The sequence below is a fragment of the Alosa alosa genome, chromosome 4, assembly GCF_017589495.1.
Source record: "Alosa alosa isolate M-15738 ecotype Scorff River chromosome 4, AALO_Geno_1.1, whole genome shotgun sequence".
NCBI classification, from domain to species: domain Eukaryota; kingdom Metazoa; phylum Chordata; class Actinopteri; order Clupeiformes; family Clupeidae; genus Alosa; species Alosa alosa.
The window spans coordinates 5098172-5122821 of NC_063192.1; the positions used below are offsets into that span (position 1 = coordinate 5098172).

The 24650-nt window shown below is 45.3% G+C and overlaps 1 protein-coding gene across 1 annotated transcript in view; it reads right to left on the reverse strand.

Annotated features, from left to right (window-relative positions):
* Positions 1–24650, reverse strand: part of slc2a4rg (SLC2A4 regulator) — a 64612-nt gene that overhangs the window by 36620 nt on the left and 3342 nt on the right. The window lies entirely within an intron of this gene.

Consider the following 24650-nt stretch of genomic DNA (forward strand, 5'->3'; position numbering starts at 1 on the left):
GCGCAGTAATGCGTGTCGGGTGGGCATGGCTCATAGGCCAGCTCGGTCCTCTATTGACGCACTGAGAAGAAATGTAGCGTTAGCATTGGCGCTAACAATGTGCTAATCCTGTAGGACGCGTGGCGTTTAGAACGTGTCATGCAGCCTGTTGCTGTGGTGATGTCCCACTTCTGAAAATGTTACAGCATGTTCTCTTGTGCGCTTCTGCAATATATATATATAAAAAGCACACACACACACACACACGCGTGGGAGCCGGAATACTCCCAAACACACACACACACACACACACACACACACACACACACACGTGTGTGTGTTTGGATTAATATTCATGTAAACAGTGGAACTGGATGCGGGGCCAGGGTCAGTGTCTGCAGAAGAGGCGGATGTCAGTGGAGTGAGGTCTGGGTTTATTTACGGGAGTAAACATCAAGCCCCTCAACCGCTCAACCCCCACTGCTCACCATGTCCCTCTCTCTTTCCCTCTCTCCCTCTCTCTCTCTGTCTGTCAACTGAGGGGAAGGTGGGAGCTGGCACATACTGGACGACACACACACACACACACACACACACACACACACACACACACACACACTTCCAGTCATAAAGGGCAGCTTGTGTATAAGTTGAAGTGAAACTGGAGAGAGTGGCAGGTGGAGGCCCTGTTTATAAAAGACATGGAGAGATGCAAAACAGACGCTCCTCCCTCCTCGCCTCCCCCCCGGTGGCTGCTCAGCCTATACCCCCACCCCCAGCTCCCAAACACACTCCCATCACTTCACCTCACTCCAGCTCTCCTCTCGTCCACACTATTCTCCTCCTCTCTTCTCCTCATGTCTCCACTCCTCCTTCTCCTCATGTCTCCACTCCTCCTCTCTTCTCCTCATGTCTCCACTCCTCCTCTTTTCTCATGTCTCCACTCCTCCTCTCTTCTCCTCATGTCTCCACTCCTCCTCTCTTCTCCTCATGTCTCCACTCCTCCTCTTTTCTCATGTCTCCACTCCTCCTCTCTTCTCCTCATGTCTCCACTCCTCCTCTCTTCTCCTCCCATCTCTCCTCTCTCCAGCACTGTACCGTCTCCTACATCCAGATCTCCCCGAAACAGAGGGGAGCAAATATCACACCACACCAGATCACATCACACCCCACGCCATGTCACGTCCATCACACCCGCGCCCGCCCGCCATGTCCGCGTCCGTCCCGTCGCGTCCGCGTCGCCGCGCCCGCGCACGCCCGCGCCACGCCATGCCCCGTCCATCGTCCGCATCACAACAGCTCTCCTCTCATTTCCGTTCTTCTTCTCATGCCTTCCTGCTCTCATCATTCACATCCTTCCCTCTCTCCTCCCCCCTTCCTCCTACACTGCTCTCCTCTCCTCCCCCCTTCCTTTTCTTTCCTTTTCTCCCTTCCCCTCCTCTTCCTCCACTCCTCTCCTCTTCTCCTCTTCCTCTCCTCTCTTCATCCTCCCCCCTTCCTTTTCTCCTCCTCCACTCCTCCTCCTCCTCTACTCTCCTCATCCTCTCCTCCTCTCCTGGCCTCGCTAAGGCATGGCTTCCCAGAAAGATTCCAGCCGTGTATTATTTCCAGCAAACTGTGGTCACATTTTTCATTTTTTTTCTTCTTTTTCAATTTTGTCTCCTCTCTCTCCCTCTCTTACTTTCTCTCCCTCTCTCTCTCCCACGCTCTGTCTCTCTCTCCATCTCTCATGCTCTCCCACTCTGTGTCACTGTTTTGGGTCTCTCCCCTGGGCTGAACAATTATGCCGCACAGCACACACTAACTACAGGCCTTCCCGCCTCTGTCATTTATGAGGCCACATTGTGTGTGTGTGTGTGTGTGTGTGTGTGTGTGTGTGTGTGTGTGTGTGTGTGTGTGTGTGTGTGTGTGTGCGTGCGCGTGTGTGTGCTTGTGCGGTGTGTGTGTGTGTGTGTGTGTCTGTGGTGTGTGTGTGGTGTGTGTGTGTGTGTGTGTGTGTGTGTGTGTGTTTGTGCCGGCTCAAACCAGCACAAAACCTCAAATGCCACCACGCTGGGAGAGAAAGGATCAGTGGCAATGGACGCCACACACACACATATACACACACACAAATGGACACACACACACACACATACACACAAACACACAAAGACACACATACACATACACACAAACACACAAAGACACACAGAGAAAGAGAGAGCCCAACAGACGGACGATAAATACACTCACAGACAACAAACACAAACACGACATGGTCCCAAAGGCAAGAGCAATTGCAGCTCCGCAGTGTATTTGAGTGCACGTGTGAACGAGTGTGCTGTGTCTGTGTGAGCTGGTGTGAAAAACACACTCTTTGGTGCAACCACCGAGTGGCTCGGGGTGAGGAGCTGATTTTATAGTATCCAGAGAGCTTTTATCTGGAGAGAGAGAGAGAGAGTAACATGACCACTGTTAGAGAGATAGAGAAAGTGGTTGAAGTGACAAGACCACCACAAAAGACCCATCCCTTTGTCTACACTGCACCTTCTCTCTCACTCTCTCGCTTCTCTTTTTCCCTCTTTCATTTCATTCTCTCTCTCTCTCTCTTTCATATCATTCTCTCTCACTCTTTCATATCATTCTCTCTCACTTTCTCTTTCTCTCTCTATCTCTCTTTCATATCATTCTCTCTCATCCACTGTTCAGTATTTCTATTCTCTCTCTGGACATTTTTCAGAAATGACATGAAGCTGCTGACTAGCCGAGGACCAGAATGGCTCTGGCATTTTTAGATTGTTTTTGGAGACGGCAAGGGAGAGTGACGAGAGACAGACGAGAGCCTAGACACGTCTCCACTCTGTCCTCCCGTCCTCTGTCCCAACTGAGTCATTCTAACGTGATCCTGGGGTGTGGTGGGGTGGGGTGGTGAAGTGGTGGTGGTGGTGGGGGGATTGGTGAGGGGGTGTGGACTGTGCTAAAAAAAGGAGGAAGAAAAGCTGTTTCTGTGTTTTTACTGTCATCCACAAACAACCCCTTCTCGGCCCACACAGACAAGCTGATTATGCTATACGACCGTCCTCTGGCATTTCATTTAATTACAACACAACAGAACATCTCATGCAAATGCCCAACTTAATACCCCCCACCCCCACACACATCCACATTAACACACCCACACACACACATAAAATTAACCACCCCTCATCGACAAAGAGGGACAGTGAGTGTTTTTCCAGTACTGGGGGTAAGAAAGCTCTCTTGTGCCCTGGAAGGGATTTTCCATGACCTCGGCGTAAGAGTCCACTAAGAGCCATGTGTGGCTTGACCAAGAGTCATGTTAAAGGGGGACAGAAGAGCTAATTGCCATCAGGATGCTGCGAGACAATGGATGAGCCTGGGGAGACACAGCGGCACATCCTGCTGTATGCGCGCGCGTGTGTGTGTGTGTGTGTGTGTGGGTGTGTGTGTGTGTGTGTGTGTGTGTGTGTGTGTGTGTGTGTGTGTGGTGAAGGCTTCACATGATCTGGCCCAACACCAGGTGTGTGTGTGCATGTGTGTGTGTGTGTGTGTGTGTGTGTGTGTGTGTGTGTGTGTGTGTGTGTGTTGTGTGTGAGTGTGTGTATGTGTGTGTGTGTGTGTGTGTGTGTGTGTGTGTGTGTGTGTGTGTGTGTGTGTGTGTGTGTGTGTGTGTGTGTACGTGCACGCATGCACGATAGAGTTGATAGCTGCACTTGAGAAGTGGCTTTGTGCAAACTCAGACACAACAAGCCAAAACGATCAATGCCAATACCCTGCCCTCACTAGATCACACAGTGATGACGAAACAGTCAGGCTGCCCTTGAAAAGGTATGTGTGTGCCTGAGAGAGAGAGAGAGAGAGAGAAAGAGCGAGTGAGATACAGGAAGAGATAAAAAAGAGAGAAAGTGTGTGTGTGTGTGTGTGTGTGTGTGTGTGTGTGTGTGTGTGTGTGTGTATGTGTGTGTGTGTGTGCATGCATGCGTGTGTGTGTGTGTGTGTGTGGTGTGTGTGTGTGTGTGTGTGTGTGTGTGTGTGTGTGTGTGTGTGTGTGTGTGTGTGTGTGTGTGTGTGTGTGTCTGCTGACAGAAAAGGCCACTGGGCAGGATGAGATGAATGCGAAGCCTTGTTTTCCATCTGGTTGGGCTCAAACCATAAGCAGGAAGCTCTTCCCCAGTGGTGGTTACAACACGACAGGGCCGACCAGGGAGCACCGCACCATCCAGGCACCGTTACAGAGGATCTGCTGAAGATCACCCACTGTGCTCCCACTGCAACCCTCACACACACACACACACACACACACACACACACACACACACACCACACACACACACACACACACACACACACACACACACACACACATATATATATATATATATGAAGAGTTCAGATGCAAAACCCTCTAAATGCCACCTACGTCAAAAATGAGATAAAGATGGAGAGTGGATGCTCTCCACACATAGTATACGCTAATCAAATAATTTTACTTCAAAACCCACTAAATACCACTATCTTCCTGGTATGAAATATGTCGATTTATAGGCAAAACCTATAGGAGCCAGATTTTAAATGCTCATTTAAAAGAAAAGTGGTCAGACGGATTTGGAGGGTTTTGCATCTGAACTCTTCATATATATTATATATATTAGGGCTGTCAAAATAATTGATTAATTTCGATTAATTAATTTGAGAAAAAATAACTGATTAAAAAAAAAATAGTCTTGGATTAATCGATTCATTATGACCTTTTGCCCCCTGCGTTCTAATCAGTAAAAATTAGACTGTAAAATGAAGGAGAGAGAAGAAAACGGGCAGTCCTCTGCAATGTCTGCAGCAATTTATTTGCATATCACCGGAGTTCATCAACTCTATAGTCGCACATGTAAAGAAATAAGTGTTGACATTGAGGGGAGTGTTCATTTATTTTCATTGTGTCCCCTAGGGTATGTGAAAAACACTTCTTCCCGAAGCACTTTTTAATTTATTTCCTCAGCATATTAGGTCATATCATAGATTATTATGGCAATTATTTGAACAGTGAAAATAATAATAAAAGAGTTTTTGAACTTTAATGTCACTAATGCTGATTAATCAATGATTCATTTGAATTTAAATATTTATAATACTTTCACAGCAAAAATTATATATGCGATTAATTTAGATTAGAGTACATTAGAGTATGTAATTAATTAGATTTTTTTTTTTAATCGATTGACAGCCCTAATATATGTATATATATATATATATATATATATATATATATATATATATATATATATATATATATATATATATATACCACACACACACACACACTCCTACTTCTGACCTTGGAGAGCATAGCTGTGTGTTTTCAAGTCAGCACCACAGCCAACTGAGAGTTACGGTACCAGTCAATCCCAGTGTGTGTGTAATAAATATACAGAGGTTTACAGAGAGCTCAAAGGTTACTACCTCAGATGGATATCCAACCTTGTGTATGTGTGTGTGTGTGTGTGTGTGTGTTTGTTGTGTGTGTGTGTGTATGTGTGTGTGTATGTGTGTGTGTGTATATGTGTGTGTGTGGATGTATGTGTGTGTGTGCGGATGTGTGACTGTGTGTGTGTGTGTGGATGTATGTGTGTGTGTGTGTGTATGCAACTATGCATTAAGAATATCTGAGACAAAATTAGTCAATCCCTACATATAGGCTAATAGACAGTCACGTATAGCTAGTAGCCTGACTTGTTTGAGACGGAGACCACAGATCCCCTTCAATGGGCCCAAACATAATGAAACCCAAACATAACAAAATAAGATCATAGGTGATGTACAGAACACTGTGTCTCATTAAGAGCCATTACATCTGGTGTACAGCACACAACCAGCCCCCCCCCCCCCCCCCCCTTCCAGCTCCTGTGGGTGCCCCCCAGCACACAACTGAAGAGTTCCGTTCGCCAAACGTAAATAGAGTTTCGGAGGACTGGTCTCGTTTTCTCACATCTGGTGTAGCCAGTTCCATTGATTACAGTGGAAGCTAAGTGTTGCAGCATACGCTCCGCTAGCGGAACCTTAAGGGGCTATCACATTGTACACGGTATGCGCTGCACTCGCCGCTAGCTTGCTCTTGGTTGAGGTAACGTCCCAAAAGATTCTTATTGTGCTTGCCGCTGGGCTCAGCGCAAAATACAAAATACGCTTTGCTGAGCGCAGCGGCAGACCAGTTGTTGCGCGCGCAAGCCATTGACTATAATGCATTTCATACAGGGTTGTGCACAATTCGAATTGCAAGTCTGCTTCCTGTTTGCTACCTCAATTGAAATGCAAGTGAAATTCAAGAATTTAATTGGAATTTAAGAAGTTTCAATTCAATTCTGGAATTTTGCACAAGCCTGATTTCATAGCACATGCCTCGTGTAATGTGATAGGCTCTTTACAGTGGAAGCTGAAGCAAGTGTTGCAGCGTACGCTCCTCTAGTGGAACCTCACTATACGTACACACCGCCGCCGACTTCAGCTTCCAAAGATTCAGGAAGTTCTTTTTCAATGGAAGCCGGCTTCTCTCAGCTGCAAGAAGCGGCAAATCCGTCGGCGGCGTGTTTTGGGCGTCTTGAGCGACTTGAGCGTCAAGCAGAAAGTTAAAAGTAAGTCAACTTTATGGTAATGAGCTATGATGCAGTTCAGCGACCAACGACCAGCAACCAATCACAATAGATGGCCTTTAAATAAAGTATTAAGATAGAACATGATCGAACGTAGAATCCTGTCACGTCAGAGCGGCCAAAGCGTCCAAAGCTTCCCTGTACTTTTTTGACAAGCGTCCTTGAATGGGCGATCCGAGTTTCTGTGGAAGCTCAATTCGGCGGCGGTGTGTACGTACAGTAACATTGGAAGCTAAGTGTTGCAGCATACGCTCCGCTAGTGGAACCCTTCGGTTCTGCGCCCGGTGTAGCCCGGCTGGGAAAATGACACACACAGGAGAAGTATAAGTATATATACTCTTTTGATCCCGTGAGGGAAATTTGGTCTCTGCATTTATCCCAATCCGTGAATTAGCGAAACACACACAGCACACAGTGAACACACAGTGAGGTGAAGCACACACTAATCCCGGCGCAGTGAGCTGCCTGCAACAACAGTGGCGCTCGGGGAGCAGTGAGGGGTCAGGTGCCTTGCTCAAGGGCACTTCAGCCGTGCCTACTAGTCGGGGTTCGAACCGGCAACCCTCCGGTTACAAGTCCAAAACGCTAACCAGTAGGCCACGGCTGCCCCAACTCACGGCTGCAGAACATCCGTTCCTCACGACTGTAAAGAAACAATAGAACGTGTACGCACGCTTAGTCAAAACTGAAGCCTACTTCTCATATGGAGCTTAACAAACTATGGATTTATTCAAACAGGATGGACCTGGGCGTTTCTTGTTGTTGTTGTTGTTGTTGTTGTTGTTGTTGTTTTCCACACATGCATGCCCTGGCTCCCAAAAGTGCTTACTGTGCAGACTCTAATTATGGGCCGGGCCGGGACCTTGTGTAGGTGGATGAGCATCGCTCCGGGCCACTGCAGTGGGTGTCTGGGGCCTAAAGACTGCTGCTGCTGCTGCCCCTGGCACTGGCGGAGTGCTGATGGCTGTGGTGGTGGTGGCCACAGAGCTGCCTCAGCAGCCAAAGCCTTAGAGCTTAGGGGGGAGAGGTGAAACCAGCAGCGCCACCCTGACCCGTCCGTCCACTCCCAGCTCTCACTTTCTCTCACTCCCTCTCCCTCTCTCACTCTCTCTCTCGCTCCCTCCCCCTCTCTCTCTCTCTCTCTCTCTCGCTCTCTTTCTCTGTGTCTCCCTCTCTTTCTCTCTCACTCTCACTCCCTCCCTCTCCCTCTCTTTCTTTCTCGCTCTCTCTTGCTCCCTCCCTCTCTCTTTCTCTCCCTCTCTCTGTGTCTCCCTCACTTTCTTGCCATGGTGCACAGCAGCATGCATATGACTTGTACCTGAATAATGTATCTGAACAATGTGTTTTAAAATAGCATAAATCTAAATGTCTCTGCATAGGAGGAGCCATGTCTGACCGGGGAGGAACACAAAACAATGACCTTAACCAGTGGCCAATGGACCAGGGGGGGGATTGTGAGGGATTGTGCTTCATGACAGCATACAGACAATGCAGAGAGAGAGAGAAAAAAGGAAGAGAAACATAAAGAAAGAAGGAAAGAAAGAAAGAAAGAAAGAAAGAAAGAAAGAAAGAAAGAAAGAAAGAAAGAAGAAAAAGAAAGGAAGAAATAAAGAGGCACCTCTGAGGGGAGAGGTGAAAACAGGAACCAGCTAAGGACTAACATGCTCTCTCGCTCTCTCTCTCTCTATCTCTCTCTCTCACTCTATCTCCCTCTCTCTCTCTATCGCTCTCTCTCGCTCTATCTCCCTCTCTCTCTCTCTATCGCTCTCTCTCGCTCTCTCTCTCAATCATTCCTTACCACAGAGCTTGTAGGTGCACAAGCAAACATAAACACATACACACACACATTCACACATAACGATGCACACACAATGAAGACAAATCAATGCAGTCATAAAGTGGGGACCAAAGACAACTTGGGGGGTTGGGATGATATAGTATAATGATAGGAGACTGTGGCTGATAGCACTGGAAGCCGAAGAATATGTGAACTGGTTACTCTGCAGTTCAGTAAATTTACACTAAGATGTGTGTGTGTCTGTGTGTGTGTGTGTGTGTGTGTGTGTGTGTGTGTGTGTGTGTGTGCGTGTGTGTGTGACAAACAGAGAAAAACAGACAGAGAGAAAGAGAGAGAGGGGAGAGAGAGAGAGAGAGAACAGAGACGCTAGATTGGAGAAGGTTGCTATATTGTCTGGGGGGATGGATAAGGCCGCTGCACAACCACACAGGAACACACAGAGATTTGAGAAATTTGCAAAAACACACTGCAGCAAATCAGCATGAAACCAACGTGGTGTCCAGACTAAAGTCACCCATAGTTCATCTGTTCTTCACTCCCTCACACTCCAACCACAGATGCAGAAAATGAGTGTGACTTCTCACCTTACAGGATAGAAAAGGGTCAAAAAGCAAAATAAAAACTCTGCCTGCTGTGTGTGTGTGTGTGTGTGTGTGTGTGTGTGTGTGTGTGTGTGTGTGTGTGTGCTCATCCTGCGACAATTAAGGGGAAGAAGACCGAAGCACTGAAAAGGGAAAAAATGTGGGCTGTGTGAGGAGAGGAGGACAGAAGAGAAGAAGAGATGGAGGGAAGAAGAGAATAGTGAAGGAGAAGAGGAAAAGAAGCAGCAGAAGAGGAGGAGAGGAGGAGGTCCATCAGGAGCAGCTCACAGCTGCAGAGCCACTCTGCTCACTCCTGACAACTGAGCCGGCTGTTCCCATGGCGAGGAAGAGTTATGGCTCCGATAACTGTCACAGGCCTAATTATTCTGGGATTATACACACACACACACACACACTGTAGATGTGTGTGTGTGTGTGTTTGTCTCTGTGTGTGTGTGTGTGTGTGTGTGTGTGTGTGTGTGCTGTGTGTGTGTGGTGTTGTGTTTTTTGTGTGTGTGTGTGTGTGTGTGTGTGTGTGCGTGTGTGTGTAGCTATAAAACATGATATGGGTATCTGAGGCGATGGGCATAGAAGTTTCCCCTCATGCTGAGTCTAGGCCCTGATTCTCTGTCCCAGTGGCCAACGGCCAGACCAGAGGCCAACACACTCAAGCACACACACACACACACACACACACACACACACACACACACACACACAAAATACATACACAGACAATCCTTGAAAAGGAAGACACACCTTTGCATACTTTGTTTATAGTAATAATATTACATTACAGACATTACAGACAATACAGACCACGACCACAGGTTAACTGAGCAAGCCAAAAAGGTACCTCCCTTCGCCCCTAAGTTCTCTGTTGTCATTCCAAACCAAACACACAAACTGCTTGAATTTCCCCTTGGGGATCAATAAAGTATCTATCTATCTATCTATCTATCTATCTATCTATCTATCTATCTATCTATCTAAACACACAGACATATTCTAGCATACATGTTACAACCTGAAGATGATAGTTGCCTTTGCCATGTGCTGTACATAAGCTCCATTTGTACTAAAACACTTTTCTTTTTTACGGCACAACAGCCTCATCACACACTACCTCTTCTCGCCCTGGGCCTAAGTAGACACACGCACACATGCGCACACACACACACACACACACACACACACACACACACACACACACGTAGAGCCACGTTGTGCCCATTGGAGATCACATCAACATCATCAATGATTTACAGCCCAGCCTGCTCCATCATCCAATAAAAGCAATACTAGAATCGTTCCATTGAGCTCCACAGCAGAGGGACAGAAAGAGACAGAGAGAAGGACGGAGAGAGAGAGCGAGAGAGAGAGGGAGAGAAAAGGAGAGAGAAGAGGGCAGCCGTGAACATGGCTAACAGTGCCGTGTCGCAGTACAAAGCTGTCTTTACAGGCTGGGTATTATTTCACCAAACAGAGCCAGGCTCTTGAGCTGGGGTTATGATGGCGGTGGGGATGAGTTTTGTCAGGGGGAGGACAAAAATGAGAGAGGAGACATGTCATTTTGCGGGCGCTAGGAAAACAGCCTGGGGGCAGCAGGGGAGATAGGACCCGAACCACAGACAGAACTCCATTCACAATCCGGCAGGCAGTGTTTCCACAAGACGACAAACAAACAGCTCCGCCAGGAGGGCTCACTCTCTCTCTCCCTCTCTCTCTCCCTCTCTCTCTCTCTCTCCTCTCTCTCCTCCCTCACCCTCCCACCCTCTCTCTATCTATCTCTCTCTGTTTCTGTCTCAACCTCTCTCTCTCTATCTCACTCTTTCTCTGTGGCAGAGTTCACACCAGATTGGGTCAAATGAAAATAGATTTGTCACACTTGGTTTCCTGTGTCTCAATATTACAAAGGGAACTAGAGTACAAGGCAGTGCGGTGATTCAGTCTTCAGGTTCCATCTTTGTCCTCTGGGTGTGTGGACTATATGTAATGTGGTCCCTTTCTGAATGCGTTTGTGTATGTGTGTGTGTGTGTGTGTGTGTGTGTGTGTGTGTGTGTGTGTGTGTGTGTGTGTGTATGTGTATGTTACGATAGGTTAGGGTCACATGGTAGGGCAAGCACTGACTTACAGGTGGGGTTCCAGTGATGTCATTACCTGTGGCTAATTAGGCTAAATGGAACACCTGTCCTGGGGCCTGGGCTCACAATTAGTTCAGGCCTTTGAGAAAGGCCTGTGTTTTTTCCCCTTTGAAGAGAGTTTGCCCGTGAGCCACAGGTAAGTGACCTCTCGCTGGAGCTCTGCCGATGCTGACACGCACACATTCGCAACCACTCACCTAGGACTTACTTCCACGCCTGTACACCACGTGAGGGCCAGTGTGTAAGGTAACGCTTTGGGGTTTTTAGCTTAACGCTATGCGGGGGACCGAGGCTTCAGCTAAAAAGAATACAATATACCCTAGACACGAAGCTTAGCTTAGTTTGGATGCTGTGCCTTGGCCTGCCCGTAACAGTGTGCATTTGGGTTTGCCTATGCCATTGGCAATTTAACATTGATGGTATCAGGCACCAGGCAAGAAATGAACGACCTCATCTGTTCCATGTCACATTCAATCAGGATGACCAGGAGGCCGTCCTGTCACCTATTCCGGGTCTCCGCGTGAGCAAGTGGCATTGTGCGCGCTGGCATTGTGTGTTTACACTAACCCATCATGGCTTGAGTGGAGCCGCTAATGTCAGTCAGCTAATACCGCTAATAGGATAAGGGGGGCTAATAGGATTTCCACGGACAGCTTTTTGGGCCTCTGTGACCTCATCATCTGATTAGTCTTTCTCTCTCTCTCTGCCTCTCTCTCTCTCTCTCTCTCTCTCTCTCTCTCTCTCTCTCTCTCTCCCTCCCTCTCTCTCTCTCTCTCTCCCTCCCTCTCTCACATTGTGGGCTCATCTGCACTACCCAAAAAAATACTCCCACACTCCATTCATAACGCAAGATATTTTTTATTACATGGCTCCTAGGAATGAGGAATGTTCTATTTCAATGAATGGGCCTCCCAATGTTCTGAGGTCCAATACTTCTTCATGATTACATGACAGAAAATGAATACCACACTGACAAATGATTCACATCTTTAATTTTCTTCCACAATTAGTCTGCATTAGTCTTTCTTCTTGTTGATTAGTCAGCAAGTAATACTGTATGTTGCTATGCAACGTGTGATATTTAGATATTTTGGAGATACTGTATGTATGATATTGTTTTATGCATTTTTTGCCATGTTTTGTTTCTTTTTCTGATTGCTTAAACACTCCACATTCCACAGTCAGCGAAATGTTACACTAAGGAGCAAAACGCCACTTGTACAACTATAAGCACATTGTCAGCCTCATACTTTTTGCAAAACTCTGCACACAGTGATATACAAAACTCTAAACACATTTCTCACATGAAATCTCAGACGATGGTTCATCCTTGCTAGTTCCAGACACTGCCTTCCTAAATACCACACCCATAAACCAGCTAATCAAACACAACCACCAAGTGTAGACACTTTACATAACTGTTAACTCAACAACCTGTCCAAAGCACTTTACAGTTTTTCTCAGTCGCTTTGGTGCTTTTTTCAGATCAGAATTAAAATTCTCATAACTATTAGTTCAACCTCCACAACATTTAGTCATTTGTGCACATCATAGTAGCAATTTTCTCCCTTCCTCTGAACAAATTGCAAATACTTTTTGACATGTATCAGTTGCTTTCATACAATTCTCTGCTGTTTTTTAACATTATCATTTGCTTATGTCATGTCAGTCAAAATGAACTATACTTATGAATGCTGAATAGTCGTTCCCAATAAAACTAATAGTCTTCATTTCATTGCTTGAGTCATTACATACAAAATTGTTGAACTAGTTATCAAATTCTGTCACAATGCTGTAGAATTGCAAAGAGCATACAGTAAAATGTGTAATGATTCAGTGTCTTGTACTCACTTACTCACCTAACTACAGCAATGTGTAACTTTACTGTAGTTTTCAAATGGCTGTACAAGTACTGTATAGTGCTGTCTTGAGCATGTTCAGGTAGTGTCACCGAAGTTCTGACCTTTTTTTGCATTGGAAAACACTGAGAGAACTGTCATAATGAAAACATGACAAAGCCATTTGACTATCTTGTTCATAAACGATGGTGTCAAGATTTCTCATTTTGATGACACTGACAGTTTCATTGACATAAATACCTGCTTTTTGAGGAATGGACTATCCATTTTGAGCAAGTGGCGCGGCTTTTTGCTGGTCATCCACTAGGTTTTGCAGTTTGCACTAATTGTTTTGAGAATTGCACTAACTGCTGTGCAAATGTTAATAGTGATGTGAGAAAAGCACCAAAGCGACTGAGAAAAACTGTAAAAGACAACAGCTGAGCCTTTGTCTTCCACAGAAATGGAAGCGTCAGTGATAAGTTCTGCCAGAAAGACTCAATGCTGCGTCACTCATTCATTCAATCCTTCTGACCAATCACCACCACCAGTTTTGCCTCATCCAACTGCCCAGGGGGTAGGCTCCGCCCCTGCCGTATCCATCCTGCAGGATCTGTGAGGGTCCCCACGCTTCGGGAGCTGGACAGAGGACGGGGCCTATGCCAAAGATTCTTTTTATGATCATCTTATTATTCTTCCTACGTTGCTGTAATCCCTTAAGGATTAATCATTGTTCTCTGTCATTAACCTTCAATTAAATATTGTTAACCCTTAATGTTTCCCGAGTCTTTCTGGAAGAAATAGAAGGCAATATTAGCCTGGAAGATCGTAGCCAGGCTACGGCCATGTTGGATTGGGAGAAAGAGGAAGAGTGTGAGGAAGGGAGAGATAGAGATAGAGGGAGACCTGGAGACGTTTGTGCAACATTTGCTTGGAAATTAATATATCTATTGAGTGATTTACATTTATTCATTTGGCAGGCACGTTTTTTCGCGTTATTTCGTGTTCATTTCACAATGTAGACAGAAAAAAACGTACTCTGTGTACAGGTCTAACTTTGTTAATCTTACACTATACTGTGAGAAAATGTGTTTTGGCAAATGTATTTTGTATTGAGTACAATCTTGTGTAAATGATTCAAACAGAATCAGATTATATAATGGTTGTATTTGTGATATGGCAACAAAATAGTGCTACTTGAGTGTGGTGTTGTGTTAACCGGGTGTAGTGTTTTGAAAACAGACCCCGTTTTCAAAATTGTGCTTAAGCAACTGAAATAACCTGTAACGAGTGGTTGTGCTGTGGTGCATGTAGGGATCCTATTCATCCTGTTTATTTATTTGTAAAGAATGACTAGTGGTCTATATTATCCCTTACATAACACACTAATCCAACCACCAGCCGTTACAGGTGGAAATATGCTTATTTGGAGAGTTCTTATCTTTTCAATAACTGTATGGAAGAATGACACCCTCGCAGATGAGATTTGTGTGTGTGTGCGTGTGTGTGTGTGAGTTGGTAAGTATGTATGGTGTTGGCATAAATCTCTTGACATAAACTATCGCATATGTCTTCCCTCTGCTCACATTTACATAGTCACCTACAAGTCGTTTTCATTGAAAGGGATTTACAGCATATTGACGGCATACATCATCTTGACACTGGTGCTCCTGTCTCCAAACACACACACACACACACACACACATTTGGCATCAGCATCTTTAGCCCAGTAAAGGTCTTTATGACCCGACTCTGCTGCCATTGTACACAGCACACAGATCGGCCTGACTCTGACCTTCTTCAGTTTACATTATGACACCAGCGCCCAAACGGTCAAACCAAACATCACACTCGTGCAGGCATTAGACAAAAAAACACCTCACATACATCACTTTCAGTTCCCCCTCCGCAGTTTCAGGGGTGATTTGTGGTGAAAACTAGGCCAAGGTGAAAATCTGGACCACAGAGTGGGGGCCTTGCTCGAAGTCAGTAACACCAGGGCAGGCTAGCAGGCTGAACGACGCTTTGATTGGGATCAGGAAACAGTCCCAGGCAGTTCTCCTCACCGCACAGCCTAGTTGGGGCTCCTGGCCGGTGCTTACAGGACAATATTACTGTAAAGTTAAAGTTGGCTGATATTTAGTAGACGCTTTGATCCAAAGCAATACGGACTCACAACAGCGATTTAGGGAATCGAACCCAGCCAACTAAAATGTCATGCGGTTTGTGTGTGTGTGTGTGTGGGGAGGGGTAATTAATGGCTAAACCAGACAAATGAGCAGCTGGAACATACAAGATATGCTCTGCACTCTGGCTGCCATGGCAACTCCAGTCGCGTCTCCGTCCACAACCTTTGTGTGATCTTTGAACCCAGCGTTAATCCTATAACGCGGAGGGCTGACCCATCACGCGTGTCACGCTAATCTGGTTCGCTCAGGCAAGGGAGCGAGAGGCTGCCGTGCTGGCGTTCACACACTCTAACGTAAACACACGGTCATCTTCAGCAAGGGCATACCAACATGCTCAAGATAAAATATATAAATAAATGGTCTTTTTCTGTGTATGGATGTGTGTTTGTGTGTGTGTGTGTCTTTTCTGTGTATGGATGTGTGTTTGTATATGTTTGTTTGTGTGTGTGTGTGTGTGTGTGTGTGTGTGTGTTTCCTTTCCTGTATGGATGGATGTGTGTGTGTGTGTGTGTGTGTGTGTGTGTGTGTATGTGAATAAGGATAAAGAAGGGCAGCAGGAAAGGAAGGGAAAAGAGAGAGGTGGAGGTGGAAGGTGGAGAGAGAGGGAGAGATAGAGGGAGAGAAAGGAGAGAATAGGGGAGAGAAAATACCTCTAACTGTATTTGCATGTGGAGCTAGATAGGACACACACACACACACACACACACACATTTGGCATCAGCATCTTTAGCCCAGTAAAGGTCTTTATGACCGACTCTGCTGCCATTGTACACAGCACACAGATCGGCCTGACTCTGACCTTCTTCAGTTTACATTATGACACCAGCGCCCAAACGGTCAAACCAAACATCACACTCGTGCAGGCATTAGACAAAAAAACACCTCACATACATCACTTTCAGTTCCCCCTCCGCAGTTTCAGGGGTGATTTGTGGTGAAAAACTAGGCCAAGGTGAAAATCTGGACCACAGAGTGGGGGCCTTGCTCGAGTCAGTAACACCAGGGCAGGCTAGCAGGCGGAACGGGACGCTTGGATTGGGATCAGGAAACAGTCCCAGGCAGTTCTCCTCACCGCACAGCCTAGTTGGGGCTCCTGGCCGGTGCTTACAGGACAATATTACTGTAAAGTTAAAGTTGGCTGATATTTAGTAGACGCTTTGATCCAAAGCAATACGGACTCACAACAGCGATTTAGGGAATCGAACCTGTGCCAACTAAATGTCATGCGGTTTGTGTGTGTGTGTGTGTGGGGGGAGGGGTAATTAATGGCTAAACCAGACAAATGAGCAGCTGGAACATACAAGATATGCTCTGCACTCTGGCTGCCATGGCAACTCCAGTCGCGTCTCCGTCCACAACCTTTGTGTGATCTTTGAACCCAGCGAATCCTATAACGCGGAGGGCTGACCCATCACGCGTGTCACGCTAATCTGGTTCGCTCAGGCAAGGGAGCGAGAGGCTGCCGTGCTGGCGTTCACACACTCTAACGTAAACACACGGTCATCTTCAGCAAGGGCATACCAACATGCTCAAGATAAAATATAAATAAATGGTCTTTTCTGTGTATGGATGTGTGTTTGTGTGTGTGTGTCTTTTCTGTGTATGGATGTGTGTTTGTATATGTTTGTGTGTGTGTGTGTGTGTGTGTGTGTTTCCTGTGTATGGATGTGTGTGTGTGTGTGTGTGTGTGTGTGTGTGTGTGTGTGTGTGTGTGTGTGTGTATGTGAATAAGGTAAAGAAGGGCAGCAGGAGTGAAGGAGGGGAAAAGAGAGAGGTGGAGGTGGAGGTGGAGAGAGAGGCAGAGATAGAGGGAGAGAGAAAGGGAGAGAATGAGGGAGAGAAAATGCCTCTGTATTTGCATGTGGAGCTAGATAGGAGACCCGGGATACTATGAAGAATGTTTAATGAGTCATACTCCACACACACACACACACACACACACAGAGTGTTACTCATGCGTATGTCCACATGACCGCGAATGGAAATAAAAGCACACCGTATCCATGCACTGTCAGGGAACCTTGCAGTGTTGGGGGGTGGAGGGGCGCACCATTCCCCTCCAAATGACTTCCAGATTGAGGAGGGGTTGGAGGGGAGCAGGGGGGGCTCCTGGCCTTTACCCACTCAGCGTCTCACATGGGAGAACACTGACCACTGACCTCTCTCCTGGACAGGGTTGGAGGGGAGCAGGCAGGGACTGGCTAAATGTGTGTGTGTGTGTGTGTGTGTGTGTGTGTGTGTGTGTGTGTGTGTGTGTGTGTGTGTGTGTGTGTGTGTGTGTGTGTGTGTGTGGCCTTGGCCAGCTGGGCGGGGTTCTACCTCTCAGTATTCAACAGAGTGGTGGTCACATCTCTGTCTGATTCGATCTTTGCCTGATTTTGTATCTGTTTGTGAGGATTGACGGCTAATCACAAAATGCGTTTTCAATCACATTTAGTACATCACACTTTCAATCACATTTGGGGTGTTGTAGCAGTGTGACAGCTTACTGTTTCTGTGGTTGGGATGTGTATCTCTTGTGCTCTGATTTCTATAGTTGACTGTGTATTCTATGCTTTGATTGCTATAATTGACTGTGTATTCTGTGCTTTGATTTCTATGGTGTGGATGTGTTTCCTGTGCTCATCACTCCTCTCCGTGTCAGAGCTGATGAGATCAGCCTGGCTGTCTCAGGCCTCCCCCAGACTGCCTTTTTCTTTCAGTGCCGTGCTCTGACTGCCGCTTAACTGATAAGAAAACCTGCTCACTGTGCCTCGGGGGCAACGAACCCAGCCCAGTGCCCTTAGCAGTCAAGCCTACAGGCAGTGTGTGTGTGTGTGTGTGTGTGTGTGTGTGTGTGTGTGCTGTGTATATATACTGTATGTGTGTGCGGGTGTGTCTGTATGTGTGTGTGTGTGTGTGTGTGTGGGTGGGTGGGTGGGTGTGTGTGTCCGCCCGCTCAATCGCTGAGGCATGCCTAGGCTTGTCCACGGGACAAACACCCAAGGTGGCGTGTGGACATGAATTTCATCAGTTGGGCACATTATCAAATCAGTACATCACAGATGCCTTTCCACTTCTCTGCACTACCGAGACTATAATTGGATTTGCGCTGCTGCAACGTTAAGTGATTCTATCTAAGCGAGTCTCTCTCCACTTAGGACTGATAATAGGTCCTGACTCCCGGTTTTTCGATCTGTTTGATTCACTCATGTTTTCATGTTTTTTAAAACTTTTTTGACATGTGTCTTCATTTTCGTGAAAGAATCATGTTCTGACATAATGTATATTTCTAACTTGTGCTGGTGTTGCTGTTCAATCAGAACAGTTTAATCAAGGCAAATCCAAAAGGACCTGGACCATTTCTAAATAGCCATCATTTTTTAAGAATTAGTTTATTATATGCTTCCACTGCTATTGTAATGGAGTTATCACTGGAGTTCACAGACTTATCATTTTCTCCCCTTGTTAATGGGAAAACCGCATCTGACATCCCCCCTATCAACTTAATAACCACTTGCATAACCTTACCGCTTTTGTTTATCTCTACAAACCCCACAACAACGACACACACACACACACACACACACACACACACACACACACACACACACACACACACACACACACAATTCCAGGCCTCAGGTGTAGGGAAATTGTCAGGTAGCCAGGAGTCAGCCCTGAGTTATTTCTCTTTCATTCGGAAATCTTGCGCTCAGTAATATACCAAGTTATGCAACAACACTGGAAATATCTTTAAGTAACAATGACCATTTGACCTTTGCTGCGTTCTTACATGCAGTTCCTCTGTCCCTCTCAGAGACCGAACTCAGACCAGACTGGATCACAGAGCTGCTGATTTAAAAAGTACAAGTCAAAAACGCCTTCAAACGGGAAGAAATGCATTGCATTGCATTCTGGACATTTCAGCCACGCATGCATACATGTTTGACCGCAGTCTTCTAGCGAGGAACCACCACAGTTGCTGCTACTGTATGCTGTCTGAAATGTACTATCTATTTTTGTTTAGGGCTGATCCTGGAGAAATATCTGCTGATACTGGCACTGGTGCTTTCCCCAACCTCTGCTCAAGACTCCAACCTCGTTCAGCTGATCACAGGCATGGGTCATCAGTCACATGGTACAAATTTGAACTTGTGAGTGTTTCATTTCTTTTGGGCACCAATGAAGTTTAGTATTCACACTTATGCCATGGGTCTCCTCTTGATGGATGTTTGGCACAAACACAAGCAACTGGACAGAGAACACACTAACAATGGCATTATCCAGTCCACAAGCCATTAACTTGGAGTATCCCAGATCATCCTGTACAGACCTTTGCTGAGTGGTTTCCTTTTGGGCTGCACACATAGAAGTTGTTTTCTACACTCATGCAATGGAGCTCACATTGATGGATTTTGGCAAAAACACAATCTTGAAAAGGAGTTTTTTTGTCTGTAAAGGTCAGTAAGATAAGCTTGCTCCAGTGAACAGGTAGCCTTTTAGGACTAGGACACAGCCGTGAAAATGATCAGTGAGCAGTGATCCTGGTCTGAAGTGCCAGCCATACAAATTGCAAATCACACCACCGTGTCCAACAAACCGGCCACAAATTAAAATGAATATTAAAAAAATTACATTGAAATTTAAAAAAATATTGACAGGGCAATGGGTAATATCGCTTGATTTTGTTCGTGCTGCCCCAGTCTTTCCAAACACACGTTAAGTTTTTTGCAGCCAAAAACTCAAAACTCAAGGGTTGGGCAAAGATAACACTGGCTAATAGAGTGTGGTGCCATCCAGGGGGGAAAAAAGCAAAACAAAAAAATGTTTATGTTTGAACTGAAAACAATGGCAAAGAAGCTTAAGCATACAGATATGCACACACACACATACAAGCAAGTACACACACACATGCGTTGTGTTGAACCTGCAGCGATTCAGCCCTGGGGCCTGTACTACGAAGCGGGGTTACTGGCTTATCTGGGTAACTTCGAGAGTAACTTGATCACGTGTGGCGTAACTTCCCGATTAACCCCTACTACGAAAGGTGGATAGCTTTTAACCGAGGTATGCTGCCATGGCAATTTCCGCTGCATCTCAAACCTGCTCCGAGCAGGTTATGTTCTTGGTTTCCGTTAACCACGCCCTTTATAAGTACCACCACTCCTCTAACAATGTCTTCCACCTGGATGATCCATACGACATTGGAGCGCAAATCGTGAGGGGCTCGCTTCGCAGGGCGAGGGGTTTTAGAGACCGCCAGATATATATAGGGATGTCCAATTTATTTTAGGCTATTCTTGCTCAGATGTTCAGCATGTATACTTTATTTTCGTATATATATATACCCGAATGATATTCTCTATGAAGATATAGATTGTCAGCCAAGGGAATTCGTTATCTTTGTCAGATGATCTAGGCAGACGTCTCTAATGTCACCCGTCATAGCAATGCCCTTACGTGGACAGTCATGTATTCCATCGGTGATGCTGAACATCTGAGCAAGAATACTGTATGTCCGAAAATAAATCGTAAATAATAATAAATTAAATTAAATAATAAATTAAAATCACCCATTTTAACAAACTTGTTGAATTAAATGTCATATTACTGTACCCTGCACATAAAGGCTACACATTTCCACAGCACCAGAATCCGACCGAATGCCTCCTTCAACCCCTTCCATAATCGGCCTTCCACTATTATTTGCGATGGCCAACTCCTCTGCTACTGTAAAACACTCTGGTGCCTTACAGTAGTGTTCAAAGACACCTTTTTCTTGTTAGCTGTAAAACAGAGGCCAAGTGAAGGTTATACGCATACTAGGCCTACATGTTTTCATAATTAAGAAATATGATTGCAAGCTATAACTATATAAACCTACTATTCTGAATAATGTTTTTGTGTTTTACTTTCACCTGCTGCCATGTGCGTTTGGCAATGGTGTTGCATCTGAAATGTTCACAGGATTAGGCATACACTAAATCAGTCAATGGGAGCTACTTAAACATTCAATTATCCTTATTAAGGCCTTTTCACACAGAGATCACGCTAAATTTGCTGGAAGAGGGGACGTCTTTTTGCCGTCTTTTTGTGTCTGAAAGCGAGGTGAAAATTTGCCGGCCTGCTGATCTGTTCACATGATGCGGCATTATGGGGAGCCAGTGACGTGCAACGGGGGGCGTGTAGAGTGATAGTCGTAGCCTTATGTGCGTGGGCCTTTAGATACAGCAGGTGTGTGATTTCAAAAACTATGGCGGTAGAACCGACTGCACTTTGGTTAGCTTGCATTTGCTTTGCTGTTGCTGTGAGAATGTTCTTGCGATAGATGTCTTCAGACAATAAAACGTAATTGGAAGGGAAATTGAAGAGAAGAGTTGCCCCTTGCCTTGGCCGTACAATGTAAGGCCTACTGTGCGTACAATTTATTCATGAAATCGTTCAATATTACAACAAAAAAATAGCTTGTGTACTGTCTTAATTGAAACATGCTTCGCGCACAAATGATAGCCTAGGGCAAAGACAATGGACATCTCAACATAAGGATACATTAGAAGATGATTAGTGTAAACTTTGTCACACGACGTGATAAGCAGTTCTTTAAAAACGCAACGTTCCATTCAGTCATAAATCATCCAAGCGTAGGCCTAGTGCTCGTCATAAAAAGAAAACAGCAGCTTAATATTTTTCAGGTGTTTAACAGTAGGCCTAGGCGCACTGTTAGTGAGATTATTAGGCATTGCATCCTGTCACTCAACATCGCAGTTCGGGTTGATAAGATTCAGTTAATGCGAGTATGGATCGTCTCAACGTTTGGGACAACCAAACAGCAGTGTAAGAAACGCAAATCCTAATTGTTAGGTTACCATAGCTGTCTTTTCTCTAGGCCTGGGCCTATCGGAAATCGCGACATAATAGTTTCTTTTTTCTTTTCTTTCTTGTTCGCGTGTTGGGTAGTGAAGCGATAATGCATTTAAAGCAGTACATCATGTGAGCCAGAGCCGATATGGCCAGAACTGCTGCTCTGTAGCCTAAAGGTATTTCTGTCCCACCCAAATTTGCTGAACTACTTGCGAAGTAGCCTATTCATCACAGACATCACATGTATCACACGAAAGAGCTTTTTCTCAGCCTTTAAACGATGTTAGTGGTTAGTTGTTGTGGTAAACGGTTCGCGAGAAAAGTAACTTTAATTTAATCATATTTTTTTGCGCCCGTCTCCCTACCCATTCATCTTGGTGGAATACTTCGCGAACTTTCCCTCAAAACATGACAAACCATATATCAGAATAAACAGCAGACCTTACCGAACATAAAGGTGTAAGGCATTCCCCTGCACAGTTAGCCATTCCAGAGTAATCCGGTTTTAAATTTGCAGCAATGTCTTTATGCATGTCTCCAACTTTGCAGTTCCTAATGTGTTTCAATTGTTCAGTAAGTCTACATGATTTTATTACAGGCCAAATACAAAATAAATGTTACAAATATCGCCTAGATAAGCATTACAATCAGAGGATATGCATATAGGGCAGACAGACGCTCATGAGTTCATGCTTTGTTTTATCGCTGGATTTTAAGATAGCCTATTATGGCAACTGATTGCATTCCAAGCTACAGTCAACTCTAGCAGGCATTGAATGACTGGAGACTTCGTGAATTTATAGATTGACATAATGTGCTGTCTCTGCGATTGCTGCTTTTGATCAGTTAGATTTATTTGCAATCTCCTGTGGTGGGCTGGACATAGCATTGAAATGCCCGCCCAGATTCCCCTTTCGCCTTGACCCATTCACACTGGTGGCGGAACGAAAAACTCGCAAAATGTCTAGGGGGCTTGGTAGTAAATTTGGCGAGACACTTTGTCCCATACCGTTCACCGGGTCTATGTGAAAGGGACAGTCGTTCCGCGATTCTGGTAGATAAAATCGCGGCGATTTTGCCAGTGTGAAAGGGCCTTTAGCCTACTGTAATCTATATGCCCACTTCTGAATTGTGTTGCATCTGTAGGCCTTTCTATTAACTCAAAATAGGCAATTTAATTATTTCAACTCATTTCAGACATTCCGCAAGCTATTAATCCTCCGTAACACATATTTGAAGAACATGTGGAAATAAAACTTTACTTTTAGGCATTTAGGCTACCCGATCTTCAATACGTTGCCAACAGCCTTGTCTTGCTTTGTTTGCTGCCGACTTATTTGATTTTTGTTTTAATTCCTCGTAACTTGTCACAATAATTGTGCATTCCTCGTCCGTAAAATAAGGTGATCGCGTCATCATTGAAAGTGGTGACTTGCGCTGCAACCCGCCCCTTTTATGTGAACGCGCACATACTCCAATTAGGTTAACCCCGGTTCAACAAATCAACTTCATAATCAGCGTCATAGTACCGATTAACACCACTTATGATAAGCAGGTTTTGTCAACCCCGGTTTAACAAAGTAACCCTGGGTTACATCTGGGTAGGTTAAGCTCCCTTCATAGTACAGGCCCCAGCACACACCCGGACTCGAACCCGCGAACAGCAGCACCTCGGATCGGGAGGCGAGCGCGCAAACAATTGAGCCAATAGCCCAGGCTACTGGCTCGCATGCCAGCAGCACTCTTGAGGCGTTGGGGAGTGACGTTTATCAACGTTCCACAAGCACAGCTAAGCTAGCTGCCACACACACATACAAGCAAGTACACACACACATCTGCACACACACACACACATCTACACACACACATACACACACACACAAACAAACATAAACCTGGTGAGCCATATGCCTAGAAGCACAAGCAGTTGGGGGGAGGAGGGGTGGGGTGTTGTGGACAAGTATATCAAGTGGTGGAGCAATCATAAAACTGGCAGTAAAACCAAACGAGACGCCCTGATGTCAGATCACACAGGCAGCCGGGTCCAGTACCGCCATCTATCAGCGCTGCTCGCATGTAAACTCCCGTCAGTCAAAACAAAGAGACAAACATGCTCCATTTGCATAGCTATCGGGGAGTTTTGCATTTCAGACATACTGTAAAATCGTGTACAGAAACGACATTCAGGATAGGCAGCACTTGCTCGATTGACATCTTTAGGCACGTCTAGTGTTCCAGATAAGTTATTGCTCAAAAGAAGGCTTTTTTAATCGGTGAGTGCCTGATCAGTTTTCTCTTCTCCTCTTTTCTCTTTCATAGTGAACAGTGCAACAAGTAAAAAAAGTACACAAATACTTATGCCCTGTTAAAGTAAGGGTAATACTACCACACACACACACACTCCCAAACACACACACACACACACACACTTACTAGTAATTACACTGAGAGTATGTGAAGTGAACATGCACGGCTCAATTAAGGCTTATTTCAATGTAATAACCATTATGATCAAATCCACTACCTTCATCATTGTCCAGCCTTGTGGTGTGGTTAATTATTTATTCACCTGTTGTGGAGTACTGTCTGCCAAACACAGGGAGTTAATTTATAACCATCCTGACAAATCCACA